The sequence below is a fragment of the Amblyomma americanum genome, chromosome 8 (genome assembly GCF_052857255.1).
Source record: "Amblyomma americanum isolate KBUSLIRL-KWMA chromosome 8, ASM5285725v1, whole genome shotgun sequence".
In the NCBI taxonomy this organism is placed as follows: Eukaryota; Metazoa; Arthropoda; class Arachnida; order Ixodida; family Ixodidae; genus Amblyomma; species Amblyomma americanum.
In genome coordinates, this window is record NC_135504.1 from 100,862,827 (window position 1) to 100,879,263 (window position 16,437).

A 16,437-nucleotide genomic window follows, 5' to 3' on the forward strand; every position below is an offset into this window, starting at 1 on the left:
GTCAAAGCCTTCCTGAGCGACAGACCGGCGACCGTGGGGCTGGGCGAGCTGAGAAGCGACGTCTTCCCCACGCCGTGCAAAGGCACATCCCAAGGATCCGTCATATCGCCCTCCCTCTTCAACGTGGCATTGATTGGACTCGCAGGACGGCTCAAGGAGATCCAGGGCATCCAACACGCGATGTACGACGACGACATCACGATATGGGCCACCCAAGGATCACTCGGGGAGAAGCAAGAAAAACTACAGGAAGCGGCAACTTGCGTAGAAAATTACACCAGAGAGAGGGGCCTAAGATGCTCGACGGAGAAGTCGGAACATCTAAGGGTATGCAAGCATACCACCCAAGCGGCACTGGAGGTCGTTCTCGAGGGACAGAACATCCCGGAAAAGAACATGATAAGGATCCTGGACATGTGGTTGCAAGGAAGCCGGAAATGCAGCCGCACCATCAGCCTGCTGAGCAAGGCGGCAGAGCAGGTGGGCCTTATGATCAACAGAGTCTACCAAAAGAGATATGGAATGAAGGAAGAAGACACTCTCAAGCTAGTCAACAGCCTAATTTTCAGCCGAGTCACGTACTCCCTGCCGTACCACGCGACGACCGAGGCGGAAAGAGAGCAAGCCGACACCATTCTCAGGAAGGCGTACAAGACTGCTCTGCACCTACCCAATAACACGTCGAACGAAACGTTGCTACAGCTAGGCATCAGCAACACCTTCAGTGAGCTCGCCGAAGCTCTGCTGGGAACGCAAACCACGAGACTCAGAGGCACCCCTACGGGACGAGCGCTCCTAAGAAGGTTCGGTCGGGACACGAGTGGACTAGTAGAGAGATACGCGGACGTACCGGACCACCTTAGGAAAACCAATAACGTGGGACCATTGCCGAAAAACATGGACCCTAATCTTCACGAAAACAGACGAAAGGCGAGGGCCGAGTACGTAGAAAGAACGCTAGCTCAGTTAGACAGCACCGTATACACGGACGCTGCCGTATACCCGCACGAGAAAGAACGCGTAGTCGCGGCGGTAGTGGTAAACAAGGAAGGAAACATGATCACGTGTGCCACGGCAAAGATCGTCGGCACAGCGGAGGCAGAAGAGATTGCCATTGCGCTGGCGGCAGCAGAAGGCTACAGAACGGGCCGATCTCTCAACATACTGACGGACTCAAAGGAGACGTGCAGGAACTACACAAGGGGCAGGATCGGCAGAACAGCCCTTTGAATACTCAGCGGGGTACACTCCGCCGAGGAGAAACCCAGGCCTAAAGTAATCTGGATCCCCGGCCACGCGGGCATAGGGGGAAACGAAAGGGCCGACAGCTAGCTCGAGGTAACGCATTCCAAGCAGGGCAGTCAAATGCTCCGGAGCTCCGCCTGCAGGCTTGTGAGGGGGGATACGCAGAGACCTTGAACTTGCATAGGGGAGCTAGAATTAGATATCTACCTCCACACAAAGCCCTAACAAAGGAGGAAGCGACCGGCTGGCGCAGGTTACAGACCAACTCCTTTCCTAACCTGCACATACTTAATAAGATGTTCCTGACGCAATACAGAGCCACCTGCCCTTGGTGCGGTGCCACACCTACACTTTGCCATATCACATGGGAGTGCGAACGCAATAAAGCATTCAACCAACACGAACACCCGAGTGAGGAGCAATGGGAGAGTCGGCTCACCAGCGGCGAGCTCACGACCCAAAGGGCCTTAGTGCAGCACGCGAATGATGCAGCACGACTCAGTGGAGCCTTGGAATAGAGCCCCACCCTTGCTGACGAGAAGCCTCAAGTCGCCAGCGCCAGAGATGACGACGGAGTCTTCATCACCGCGAAACCCTTGAAAGATCTAATAAAGTTTTAACTCGCTCAATCTGCAAACACCAAGTATTATTACTCTTATTCATTCACTCCAACCTTCCTCTCTTACCTTACAGCGCGATTCTGGTATCTCCGAAATGTGAGAATATTACTGCGCCATTTCCTTTCCTCAGAAAACGAACCGGAGTCCTCCACCGATATCGGAAAGCACACGGGCACCTTAGCGTTTTTCCTCCATAAAAACGCAGCCGCCGCGGTCGGGTTCGACTGATCCGGAGTTCGCGGCTTCGAAACCGACCGCTGCGGCTGTGTTTTTATGGAGGAAAAACGCTAAGGCCCCGTGTGCTGCGCGATGTCAGTGCACGTTAAAGATCCCCAGGTGGTGGAAATTATTCCGGAGTCCTCCACTACGGCGCCTCTTTTTGCCTTTCTTCTTTCACTCCCTCCTTTATGCCTTCCATTACGGCGCGGTTGAGCTGTCCAAGGATATATGAGACAGATACTGTGCCATTTCCTTCCCCAAAAACCAATTATTATGATTAGACCTCTACTAAGGCACCTCTTTCCTCCTTTCTTCTTTTACTCCCTCCTTTATGCCTTCCCATACGGCAAGGTTCGGGTGTCCACCGAGATATGTGAGGCTGTTACTGCGTAATTTCCTCTCCCGAAAAAGCAGTTTTCAGTTCCTTTAAACCAGTATATAATAATAATAATAATAATAATAATAATAATAATAATAATAATAATAATAATAATAATAATTGGTTTTTGGAGAAAGAAAATGGCGCAGTGGTGTGTCATATATCGGCGGACACCTGAACCGCACCGTAAAGAAAGGGATAAAGGAGGGAGTGATAGAAGAAAGGAATAAATAGGCGCCGTAGTGGAGGGCTCCGGAATAATTTCGACCACCTGGGGATCTTTAACGCGCACTGACATCGCACAGCAGATGGGCGCCTTAGCGTTTTGCCTCCATAAAAACGCAGCCGCCGCGGCCGGGTTTGAACAGGAATTCCGGATCAGTAGCCGACCGCGCTAACCACTGAGACACCGCGGCGGGTATCCAGTATATGCCGGAACAAAATCTCAGTTTTATCTACGCAGCATATATAACATCGTAAACACTGAAAATGCTAAAATATGCTGTTGGGGACACAGCAGACGAAAGCTTTAGTCTGTTTCAACGATGTGGTGCTTCAACATGCGCTGGAGTCCCATATAGAACAAAAAATAATGTAGATTAGCTTAGCTAATCATGGATATACAAAGCGAAAGATGTTGGCGTTCACTGTGTTCTTTGGCGTTGGCGTTGACATTGTTCTAAACGGCGATGGCTTTGAGGAAAGGAAAGACGCATAAGTGGCTCCGAGGATATGCGGACGCCTCATTCGTGTATTGATACATGTGGCGATGGCGAGAGAGCGAGATGTGGCCAGAATGCATTAGCGCTGAATTCCGCCTCCCAGGGTGGTAGGAAGGGCGCGCTGCCTATCCAGTGTGCGGAACGCAATCAAAGTAGGCTTTTTCAGTTCACCAAGCCACTTATATGGAAGCGACATTCAGGTCTCCACTGAGCCACCGAGCCAGTTTGCGCCTTTGCTTCAAGGAAAATCAACGTCCCTTGCAAAGTTGTCAACCCCAAAGAACTCTATGAACGCCATCGGCTCACTTGTTTTGTTTGGTTTTTGAGGAAAGGAAATGGAACAGTAACCGTCTCACATATCTCGGTAGACACCAGAATCGCGCTTTAAAGGAAGGAATAAAGGAGGAAGGAAAAAAAGAAAAAGAGCAGGGGAACAACTGTGGCTCAGTGAAACTAGTGGCGCATGCGCAGTAGTCACTAGGGAGCTAGAGAGAAAGAGTCGGCGGCGGCCACCTGCGGCGTGCGTGACGTCATTCTTGTTACTACGCACTCCGGCTCGCTCGAAGCGCGGTGTTGACTTGCGTAGTGAAGGTTTTCGTTTATAATAATAATAATTGGTTTCTGGGGAAAAAATGGCGCCGTATCTGCCTCATATATCGTGGTACACCTGAACCGCGACATAAGGGAAGGGATTAAAGAGGAAGTAAAAGGAGAAAGGAAGAAAGTGTTGCCGCAGTGGAGGGCAGCGGAATATTTTCGACCACCTGGGGATCTTTAACGTGCACTGACATCGCACAGCACACGGCCGCCTTAGCGTTTGACCTCTTTTCACTTTTCGCTTCAAAAGCAATTCTCAGTGGTTAGGGAGCTCGGCTACAGACGCGGAGTTCTCGGGATCGAACCGGACCGCGGCGGCGGCGTTTCGATGGAGGCGAAACGCTAAGGCGCCCGTGTGCTGTGTGATGTCAGGGCATGTTAAAGGTCCCCGGGTGGTTGAGATTAATCCGGAGCCCTCCACAATGGCACCTCTCTCTTCCTTTCTTCTTTCACTCCCTCCTGTATTCCTTTTCTTACTGCGCGGCTCATGTGTCTAACGATATGCGAGACAGACACTGCGCCATTTCTTTTCTCCAAAAACAATTTAATATTACTAGTATTCAACCAATTTTTTGTACATTTACTCCTCCTCTATCATTTTCTTTACTGCACGGTTCGAGTGTCCACCGAGATACGTGAGATAGTTACTTTGTCATTTGCTTTCCTCAAACCAAATTTTCATTTTTTCCTTATTGCTTATGAAAATACGGCCGCCTCAGCCTGGGTGCGATCCTGCTAGCTCATGCGCAGCAAACGTGCTCGATAGCCAACTGAACCACCACAGCGGTGGTGGTGGTAGTGATTTCATTAAAAATAATAGTAAAAAGGAAGGAAAAGATTTTTGCAAGCCCCTGCATCTGCCATCGATACTGAAGCACCTGAGCTAGGGCAGCGGAAATAAAGGACAGCAGGCAGAATGGAGAAATGAAATGAAAGAGCTGAGGGGACAGGAAGAGAGGATAGTGACTGATACTGCGCCATTTCGCAAGACAGCAGATCATAAAGCAATGGGCCAGAGCATATGAATGCATCCCCTTTGCGTATTCGACCCCTGCGTTTCCTTCCGTAATATTTATATGAAATGACTTTATATTAGATCCATTCCCCAAACCTGAATTACAAATTTCTGCGTACCGTTGTAGTGTGTTCAGTAGCTGGCTTTCAGCGGAAGGATTTTCAGCTTGGTGTCAGAAAAGCCACAATAAGCGCTTTTCTCACTGACGCAAGATCTTGGGACGCCTAGCATGGCGTACGTTCACCAGTGCATTTGCCAGCATACTTACCTGGTGTCGGGTCACCGGCGATCATGAAGGCCGGCGCCCTGTGCTGAGGCCTACCCCTGCACTTCGGTTGGCTGAAGCGCGCCACTACCCCTAACTGGGGCAGATGGGACATGTAATTTTTGGTAGTGGGGCTTGGCGTCCGCGCCAGCCCCTGCCATGACAAAATCAAAAGAAAGACTTAAAAGCTTAAAAGTTAATTTCCATGTTGGTAGTCATTGCTAGTCGTATAGCAACAAATTACATAATTAAAACACCCCGATATGTGGTCCACAAGTGATTCCGACGACTGCTACCGGCCGTCTCAAATAATGGCAAAAAAACGCGCTTGTCGCGAGTTACAATACTCCAATCCTTCGAAGTAAGCGTTGGTCAATAAATGTTAGTTTTGGTCTCCACAATCGCGGAACTCGCCCACACGAATCCTGTGGACTCGTTAGGCCTACTCGCCGTGGATGGGGACTGGCGACGACTGAAATTTAAGATTTTGGCAAAACGTTCATCGCTGACGAAAGTTCAGATGTGTACATATCAAACGCAGCCACCTGTTTTAAAGCGAGGCTTTACTGGCCGCGAACTTGCGATGTCGCCGTGGAGGTGCCCGAGGAAGCACATTACGTTACAAAGCGCGCCTCGCCGCGGATTTTTCTCTCTCTCGATCCCTAGCCCCTTCTGCGTATGCTCCACTAGCAGCACCTAGCCGCAGGTGTTCCGCCGCTGCGCAGCGCCGCGCCTTTCCTCAAGTTCCAACTTTAAATTTTCAGTTTTCTCTTTCTTCGATGCCTTCCTCCTTTATCCCTTCTTTTACGGCGCGGTACGGGTGTCCACCGACATACGTGAGACGGTTACTGTGCCATTTACTTTCCTCAAAACGAAACAAAACTAGTGAGTCGGCACCGTTCATAGAACTCATTTTCTTTTAGAACTACGCAAAAGCCGTTCATTTTCAAGAAAGGAACTGCGCACAACCGGATCTGTGGGCCAGTGGAGACCGCAATCTCGCTTTCATGTACGTGGCGTTGGTATCCAACTGGTGGCGGTGGTTGCGGTTTTTATTAAATTAATACTAAAATGGATGGAAAAGATTTTTGCTAGCCCCGACATATGCCATCGATAATGAAGCACGTGAGGTCAGTTAAGCCAATATTAAATTTTGAGACCGGCCATTCCAAATTGGCGAAGAGGAAAATAGCAAAGGTTGCCTTTCCCTCTCCCTCGCTTCCCTCTCGCGGTTGTGTTGTGCGCACGTGAAATGAATAACAGTTTTGTCATGCAAGCATCTCGTCTCAGCCAAGCTGGATTCCCTGATCTGCTCCTACTTTCTGCATGTCACTCCTGGCTAAGTAAATGTAAAAAAATGCCTCACGTAAACAGGCAGCGAGGCGAGCAGGTTGCGCCGAAATTGGCTGTTGTTCCGTATGTGCATAAGTTCGCGCATGGGCTTAAGATGGACTGCTATAGGTTTGATGTTAGGATCCCTTTCTGTGCTCCTGATAAATTTGAGCGTGTTTGTTCGATTCTAGAAACAAAAGCACAAAACGAGGGCGCCAGAAAATCTTATTTTATTTATTTTTATTTATTTATACATACTGCAGCGCAATTATATGCGCTATGGCAGGAGTGGGAAAACACACAAAAATGCAAGGAAACAAAATGCAGCAAAATGTACAAAGTGAGCACTACAAAAAGTTAAAATCACAAATGAAATATCAAACAAGAAAGGAACTGTTAACGACAGGGTAAGAATACACAGCTATTATGCGTCTTCAACGGCAGTTACAAAGTTTTGAAATGGACAAGAACGAATGGACCCGGGTAGAGAAATCCAGGCTTCTATTGAACGGGGAAAAAAACTGAATTTGAACAAATTAGCATGCGCAAAATACGGTATTAAATTAAGCTCATGATGACTTCTTGTAGATGATAATAGTGCAAAGTTAATGTAGTGGTTAGCTGACAGCCTTACTGAGGAATTGACGACACAATGTAAGAATTTTAATGATTCAGTGTGGCGACGGACAGACAGCGTGGTTAAATTCAATGAGAGAAGTGTAGAAGAGGGTGAGAAATCGCGATCATAACGATGACATATAAAACGCAGACAGCTTTCTTCTGGACTGCTTCTAACATTTTAATTTCGAATTGCTTGTACGGGTTCCACACTACAGCTGCGTAATCAAGAACAGGGCGGATTAGAGATTTATACAACAGTAGCTTTGTGTCTTTTGGTGAATTGGGTAGCGTGCGTCATAGATAACCTAGTTTTTTTAGTGCTTTACTACATACGTAATCAATGTGTTTAGACCAAGACATGTTATGCGTGAATATGACACCAAGATATTTGTACTGCGAGACCCTATCCACCACACGGCCATTGAAAGAGTAACTAAAATGGGAAACGGAAGATTTGTTACAAAAAGACATGAGGACGGTTTTGTCGAAATTAATTCTCATTTGCCAGGTACTACACCAACTACAAAACATAGCAAATGACTCTTGGAGGTGACGAAGATCATTAGGGCCATTAATTACTTCGTATAAAACGCAGTCATCAGCGTAAAGACGAATGTTAGAAGAAATGTTATGCGGCAAGTCATTTATATATATTAAAAAGAGTAGTGGTCCAAGGACGGAGCCTTGAGGCACACCTGACGTTACATCAACAGCAGTAGAATGAGAAGAATTATAGGATACGAACTGGGAACGAGATGAGAGAAAGCTAGAAATTCAATCAACCAAGTGAGGATTGTTTAGTATAGCATTTAGTTTAGCAAGAAGCTTGGAATGTAGAACAGTATCGAATGCTTTCTAGAAGTCTATAAAAATGGCATCAACTTGGTTACCGACATCGAGGTTATGTAATATATCATGAGCAAATTCTGTTAATTGTGTTACCGTACTAAAACCGCGCCTAAACCCATGCTGAAAGTTAGATAGCAAATTATTGGATTCAAGAAAAAGCATGATGTGTTTATGAATGATGTGTTCCAATATTTTGCATGACTGTGATGTCAATGAAATTGGTCTGTAGTTCGACAAGCACTGTCTATCACCAGATTTGAAAAGAGGGAGAACTTTGGCTAATTTCCAAGAAGGAACTGTAGCGGATGATAAGGACTTGTTGAATATGATGGTCAGATATTTCGAAGACCACATGGAGTAACGAACCAGGAACGCATTATGTATTCCATCTGGGCCGGTACATTTCTTAACGTCGAGGTTTAATACAAGATTTAGGATGCCATCAGTGTTTATGACAGTATCACTGATTGCTGGAGGAGAAATTATATTAGTGAGTGGCGGAATGACGTTGTTATCCGGAACGAACACCGAGTTAAAATATTTGTTGAAAGCATCAGATATTACAGCAGGCTCACTGATGACGTCATTATCTAATCAGAACGAAGTGGATGAAGTGTCACGAGGTAAGATGGAAGATGGCGGTGTACGGCATAAATACACAAATACAAGTTCGTCGAGCGCAAGGTTGGCATTGTGTACATCGTTCCGCTGTCTTGCAACAGGTCCAAGCCGGTCGGTGCTCGAATGGGCGTTTACAAGAACGCTAAAGGCGCACGGAAAACTGGTATGAGTCAAAATTGGTAGAACATTTTCGAGGATGTTAAGCGAAAAGCGACTGCTCACCAAGATTACAAGACACGCGTATCGTTTTCAAGCACGGCGATAAAGTGTCTCGCGAAACTGTGGAAGCTTTTCACATCGCGAAGTTAGGCGACCAATGTGCCATTAAGCCTTCTATTTCGCTGCATTAGAGGGAAATCCCTCATCTCTGCCGGCATATCACTTGAATTGTGTCTTTCCTACGAGTGAGTGTGTGTTCTTGTGTGTGTGTGTGACGCCTGTATTCGCAGAAAAACGTTTTTTTTTGTTTCTTCAATCTCTTTCCACCTAACAAACCTTAATTTCCGAGTAGGCGCATGTGCTGTTTGTCTCTTGTCCCTGGCTTTCGCGCTTTTCACCGCTGTTAGCATATGGGAACCCAACTCGTCCAGCTTGTCATTCTTTCCCAGGGTGCTTTGCACTGTCTCTTGGTGGGAAAGGTCTATTTATAATGTTTGGTCCGCATTGACATAACATGTAGACGCAGGCATAATAAATCGAAATTGTTTAAGTTATTCCTGCAATTTTATTTGCAACTGCAGGCTTGCCGCGACGGCACATCGTTTTGCGAATGAACACGTGACCGCGTCACCTAAACGCGCAAACTGGCCTTCTCGTCTGTCTTTGTTGCCACCTGGTGTTGAATAACATTAATTAGTCGCGTTACAGTAGGTGAAGCGCTAGAGGCCTTCGTCCTACTACTCAAATCTAGCCACCGTAGTCCTGTCGTCTATTTGTCAACCATGATCTCTCTGCTTCTTGATCCGCTGCTTTGGAAAGGGAAGTGACGATACCGAGCACGGCAACTGGCAGGTCGCATCTGCGTTGTGTTGCATGTATCTACACCATGATTTACACGTGTGCACTGGCAGTGGTGCCAGCTGCGTAGGTCAACGCCAGTTCTTCAGTTCCTGCGAACCACAAGTACGTCCGCTATTCACTTCTCATATATGAATAAGTAACACTAGAGAAGCTGCATGTGGGGATAGACCGCGGTTACTGCTGTAAAAACTTTGCGATCCTTCTTGCTCATTTTCTTTGTGAGCCTGGATTGAGGAACATGTTTAGGACGTTTAGTTGCTTTGCCGCCACATACGTTTCTTGGGAGGATTACAGGCCGCTGTTTATATTTGGATGCTTGAGTGCTCGCTGCTTGGTTTTCTTGCGCGCATTGCATTCCAAGCCAGGGCCCTCAGCTTTTCGTACCGTCAGTGCGTCTCCTGTTCAGGCAATTTCGGCGATTAAAGCAAGCGCACTACTCTGACCTGCCCTCGATGCTTTTGCTCGAAGGTTCAGTGGCACCAAGCAGCGGACGGGTAAGCGAAGTACGTTGTTATTGGCTAAGCTGAAGGCCGTGCTTTTTCTCTTTCCGTGAGCTGCATACTGTCATGTTCAGAGGCCACGCTCGCTTTCTTGCATTTTTTTTCTTATGACCTTTGCATTACTCACGTTTTTTTTGTTACTGCGAAGCTTATACCGCTACCATCGAAGGAAATTTTCGTGGTGTCGTCGTCGTTAGCAAAGAACTCCAGGCTTGCGAAAAACCACAAAGCAAGCATCAAAACCACATGATAGATGATAAGGCGCGTGTGAACAACGGGAACACTGTCCGACGCGTTCTGGTTAGCATTAGGTTCGTAACTGCTTCGAAAGGGGTTGACGTCATACGAAGTCCCTGTGTGAAGTGCAAACCGCATAATGATAACGGTGGTGGCATAACTGGCTAAAATATTACAGAAGTGAACAACAAAGATTTAAAAAATTGGAGGGCGCTTATGCTGCGTCTTTTAAAAGCGGGACGTGACAGCGTATTGCAGGGTTGTCAAGGGGTCTACAGAACGCCATCATCCGTTCGATGCGACGCCTTGCCCGGACAATTTAAGGAAAAGAAACATATCTTGGCGGACACCCGAACCACATAGTAAAGCAAAGAAAATGGAATGAAAATTGTTTTTTAGTAAAGTAAATTCCTCCTGGCTAACACATATTGGTGGACACCCAAACCGCGCCTTAAGGGAAGGAATATTTTCGACGCGGAGTGCCAAAAATTACAACTACGCGTTCCGGTAAACATTAGGTTTGCATCTGCTTCGAAAGACGCCGACGTCATTCGAAGCCCTCGTGTGAAGTGCAGGGGAGTTCTGTCGAGGCAGTGGTAGGGAGCGGACGTGTGGTCGATGGGCTCCGTCGACCACGGCCACTTCGTGCGAATATCTTGCGGTGCGGAACTTGGAAACCTTCCTAATCGACAGAAGACGGCGAGCGAACACTGCGGATACCAATTTTCCGAGATGGGACCCTTTTTCTCTGTGATTTCTGGGACTTTTTCCGCAGTGAGGGACCAAGTTTCACGCTAGGGCTAACGCTAGGCCTAGTCAGGTGCAGCCATCAACTGCAGCCCAGGCCCGCCCAACGGCTCAAACAGGACGATGGAAACCGCTACCCAAGCGAGAGTGGTGGCAATTTTTTGCACGCTTGTTTTTGGCGTGGAACGCTATCAGCCATCATGCTTGCCATGCCTGACTGGCGATCTCGCGACGCTAAACTCGAAATAAAGGCTTTTCACTTACTGCCCGCTTTTCGGGCACAGCAGTGGCAGTGGACGGCTCGCAGCATCGCTTCTCACGCACCTGTTTTGCCACTGTTGCAGAAATACAACGTGCGGCCGTCAATCCAGCTATTACGTCATCGTGGCGATAATCTGGACCACCGCCCCGATTTCAGCTACTACCGCGTGACGGACCTGAGGACAACGACGTAAAAAGGACAGGCTGATCCTGGATTCTCCGCTTTTCGGGCACAGCAGTGGCAGTGGACGGCTCGCAGCATCGCTTCTCACGCACCTGTTTTGCCACTGTTGCAGAAATACAACGTGCGGCCGTCAATCCAGCTATTACGTCATCGTGGCGATAATCTGGACCACCGCCCCGATTTCAGCTACTACCGCGTGACGGACCTGAGGACAACGACGTAAAAAGGACAGGCTGATCCTGGATTCTCCGCTTTTCGGGCACAGCAGTGGCAGTGGACGGCTCGCAGCATCGCTTCTCACGCACCTGTTTTGCCACTGTTGCAGAAATACAACGTGCGGACGTCAATCCAGCTATTACGTCATCGTGGCGATAATCTGGACCTCCGCCCCGATTTCAGCTACTACCACGTGACGGACCTGAGAACGACGACGTAAAAAGGACAGGCTGATCCTGGATTTTCCGCTTTTCGGGCACAGCAGTGGCAGTGGACGGCTCGCAGCATCGCTTCTTACGCACCTGTTTTGCCACTGTTGCAGAAATACAACGTGCGGCCGTCAATCCAGCTATTACGTCATAGTGGCGATAATCTGGACCACCGCCCCGATTTCAGCTACTACCGCGTGACGGACCTGAGGACAACGACGTAAAAAGGACAGGCTGATCCTGGATTCTCCGCTTTTCGGGCACAGCAGTGGCAGTGGACGGCTCGCAGCATCGCTTCTCACGCACCTGTTTTGCCACTGTTGCAGAAATACAACGTGCGGCCGTCAATCCAGCTATTACGTCATCGTGGCGATAATCTGGACCTCCGCCCCGGTTTCAGCTACTACCACGTGACGGACCTGAGAACGACGACGTAAAAAGGACAGGCTGATCCTGGATTTTCCGCTTTTCGGGCACAGCAGTGGCAGTGGACGGCTCGCAGCATCGCTTCTTACGCACCTGTTTTGCCACTGTTGCAGGTTGGTGTTATTTTGCCTCGAACTCGCCCTTAACCCCTTGGCGTCCCCTGCTGCTGCTGTGCCTATAGTTAATCACTGTCCACTGTTATTATGACTGAATGTTTGGCGTGCAATGGAGACATTCGGCCCGAAGATATACCCCTTGTGTGTACAAGTTGTAAATATTCATACCATGTTGGTAAATGTTCTGGAGTTACTGGGTCTGCTTTTCGCAGTAAAGGCGATTCCTTGAAAAATTCTTGGAAGTGCGCAACATGTCAAACAAATGAAAAAAGGGGCGCTGCCTCATCCAATGTGTCTGAAAGCCAAAGACTTGAATGTAAGCTGAACCAATTCAATGCCAATGTATTATCACTTCTACCACTTGTGGCCAAAGTGGACGCCTTGTCCGAAGCTGTCAAAGGCATCAGTGGCATTGAGGCATCTATCCAAATGCTTTCTGACAAGTACGACGAAATACTTAAGAAGACTGACAGTCAAGGTACTGAAATTGTGGCCTTGAGGAAGCGTGTTGAGCATTTGGAGTCCAAAACTTCTGAAACTTCTCGAAATGCCCTAAAAGTGAAAGCTCAGTTAAATGAATTGGAGCAGTAGAGCCGCCGACAAAACATCGAGATGCAAAAAGAAGAGAATGAAAACCTTCTTGATAAGATGAACTGTCTGGCACGTACGCTTGAGCTTCCCGAGCTATCAAACTCTCACCTTGATTCCCTTCATCGGCTGCATCCACGTGCTGGTAAAAAACCTGTGGTGATAGCTCGCTTCCGATCTGTCATGTTGAAGGAACGCTGGATGCAATGTCGCTCACGTCTTCGGGAGAAAGCAGCAGACTTGCAAATCTTCGATAATCTAACTGCGATGAACAAAAGGCTTTTATGGCTAACGCAAACGAAGGGAAAGGAAATGAAGTACTGCTTCGGGTGGCAAAATAATGGCCATGTTTTTGCACGAAAGAATAACGGCGACAGTGTCATTCAAATCCGCCAAGAAAGTGACCTCGCGAGAATGGTTTAATGTTAGCGCTTCAGGCATTGTTTGATAATTTTTTTTTCTTCCGCATGGCGTTTTCATGTTCGAAGTCTTATCTCGATTTCGTTTCTTTTCGTGATTTTGCTTCTGAGAAGTATAAGCACTCGAAGTTCTTTTCCTTTTATCACTTAAACGCGCAGTTTACGGAACAAAGAGGACCAATTAAACACATTCCTCATGTCCTTAGGCTTTGAGTTTGATATTTTGGCCTTTACGGAAACTTGGTACAATACCACTGAAGATGTAATCCACATCAATGGTTACAAATCTGAATGCCTGAGCAGGTGTAGTAAAAAAGGAGGTGGGGTTGCTTTATACATAAAAAGCGCTGTTCATTATGAAGTAATGGCTGAACACTGTGCTATGTTGTCCGACTACAAAATTCTTTTTGTCAGATGCAGAACTTTCGTAATTGGCGTTGTTTATAGGCCTCCCGGTGGGTCTCTGGTTGAATTTTTCCGTCGATTTGAAACATTGCTTGATTCTCTGTCGTCACTGAAAATGCCTGTGGTAATTTTGGGTGACTTTAACATTGCTTTGTTGCAACCTGCTAACACATCAGTTAATGAATTTGTCGACCTGTTATCAATGTAGGCTTTTCAAACAATATTGCTCTGCCTACTCGCGTCTCTGCATCCAGTGAAACCTTGATTGATTTGTGTCTGACTAATCATGATGAAAGTGACGTGAAAGCGGGAGTGCTTGTAAGTGCGATCAGTGATCATTTACCTTTGTTCTGCTTCATTCCTAAACACACCTTTCCACAGGTTACCATAGAACACTCGACAAAAACTACGCGGGTGATAACTAATCGCGCGATAGATAATTTCCGTCAAAATATTGCATCTGTAAACAGGAATGAAATTTTAGATAAAAATAAATCTGATTCAAACCTTTTATACAACAGTTTTCTCGGGAAAATTATTGAAATTTACGTACGTTCTTTTCCTTTGGTAACTGTTAGAAAGTTTAAGAAAGCGAGGAAACCCTGGGTTACCTACGACTTAGTCAAGAGAATGAAAGCACGAGATAACCTCTTTAGCAGCTTCCTGAAATATAAGGACGTAGAAATTCTTAAGCAATATAAAAAGGTCAGGAACAGGCTAAATGCCGACATAAAAAAGTCACGTGTTGACTACTACGCTAACACATTTACGGACATTCTTTATGATCCTAAAAAAACTTGGCGCACCCTAAAGGACCTATTGCGGCACAAAAAAAATAGCATTCCCCAGGAACTTGCGTACGGCGATAAAGTGCTAAGCGGTAAATCCCTCCCTGAAGTATTCAATCAGCAGTTCTTGTGCTTCGGCTCCTTTGACTCGGAAGTTAGCAACAACTTTACAGACTATATTAACACCAGTTTGCAAAATACTATGTATCTTCATCCTGTAGCACCTACAGAAATAGCACACATTATTAGCAATTTAAAGAACAGCTCTTCTTGTGGTTATGACGGTATTAAAGTAAGCACCGATTAAAGCAGTCGCGGATTTATTATGCAATGTTCTTTGTGACATAACAAATATTGTGTTTTCTACAGGCACATTTCCGGATAACATGAAAAATTCTAGGATTGTCGTCTTGCATAAAGGTAGCGCAACTGATTGCATTACTAATTACCGGCCGATATTCATACTTCCAGTTTTTCTAAAATTATTGAAAAAGCCTTAAATTCCAGAATAACTGGACACATGCAAAAACATAATCTTATATCCCCGAATAAGTATGGTTTTCAAAGGGGTAAATCCACTGAAGCTGCGTTACTTGAAATACGTGATAAAATTGTTGCCAATATAGAAAACCAACAATACACAATAGGCTTATTTTTAGGCTTTAATAAAGCATTTGATTCAATTAAACATGATATACTTTTTTCCAAATTACCCTTTTATGGAATTAGAGGCATTGCTTTAGACTTATTGCGTAGCTATCTATCACACCGCTCCCAATTTGTGGAAATCAACAGCATAAAATCAGATTTAGCAGACATTAGGTACGGCGTTCCGCAGGGTTCCATTATAGGTCCTACGATTTTCCTGCTTTATATCAATGATATCGTGGCAATACCAGAAACACCCGATATTGTGTTATATGTCGATGATACAAACGTTTTTTTTCTCCTCTGATAACATCTCTACTCTAATTCCTCTTATTAACAACTGGTTTGATTCCCTTTCAGCATGGTTATCGGCTAATCAGTTGAGCCTAAATGTTAAAAAACAAAGTATATTGTTTTTACTTCTATTAATAAGCCAGTTAATTTCGCATCTTCTTTAATATTTCAATCTCAACCACTTGAAAGGGTTTCCCAGTACAAGTTCTTGCGTGTATTCTTCCATGAAAATCTACGGTGGACGCATCACGTAAGCCACATTAAACGTAGCATAGCACAATTAATTGATATGCTCAATAAGCATCGCACGCTGTTACCTTTAAAACTTTAATGTCAGTTATACTTTTCTACTATTCATTCTAGATTACACTATTGTCTACTTATTTGGGGCTTCACTTCTAGGGCTAACATGGAAACTCTATTCCGAATGCAGAAAAAGTGTCTTCGTATTATTCATAACCTCTCGATGTACGAACATACCTCTGAGTACTTTCACCAGGACAATATTTTTAGTGTCACTAATCTATGTAAACAAAAGTTATCCGAAAAAGCATTTTTAGAATACATAAGTAATCGTGATAACTTTTTTTCTATATATACTAATACAATAACTAACTACACCTTAAGAGCTAGAAACTTTATTAAGGTTAAAACTAGAACAAACTACGGCAATCAGCTTTTACAGTGGCAGATTCCTAATTTACTTAATAGTGAGCATGCTTTATTTGATGTCATGGAAGATTCCTCAACCATTTCAATGTTCAAAAAGAAATCAAAACTATATTTTTCCAATAATTGACTTTTGGCCGTTCTGTATCTTTATTTCTTCATTTGCATTATTTATACCTATTAAGTTGCATTGACTTATTGTATGTATAATTGTGTCTATTGTAT

General features: G+C 45.7%; 1 non-coding gene and 1 pseudogene across 1 annotated transcript; both read left to right on the top strand.

Annotated features, from left to right (window-relative positions):
* LOC144102648 (uncharacterized) overlaps positions 1 to 16,437 on the top strand; it is a 59,241-nt pseudogene that overhangs the window by 20,223 nt on the left and 22,581 nt on the right.
* LOC144102868 (U1 spliceosomal RNA) lies at positions 5,058 to 5,219 on the top strand. The gene has a single exon (XR_013308247.1). It is a non-coding gene; the product is annotated as a U1 spliceosomal RNA (small nuclear RNA).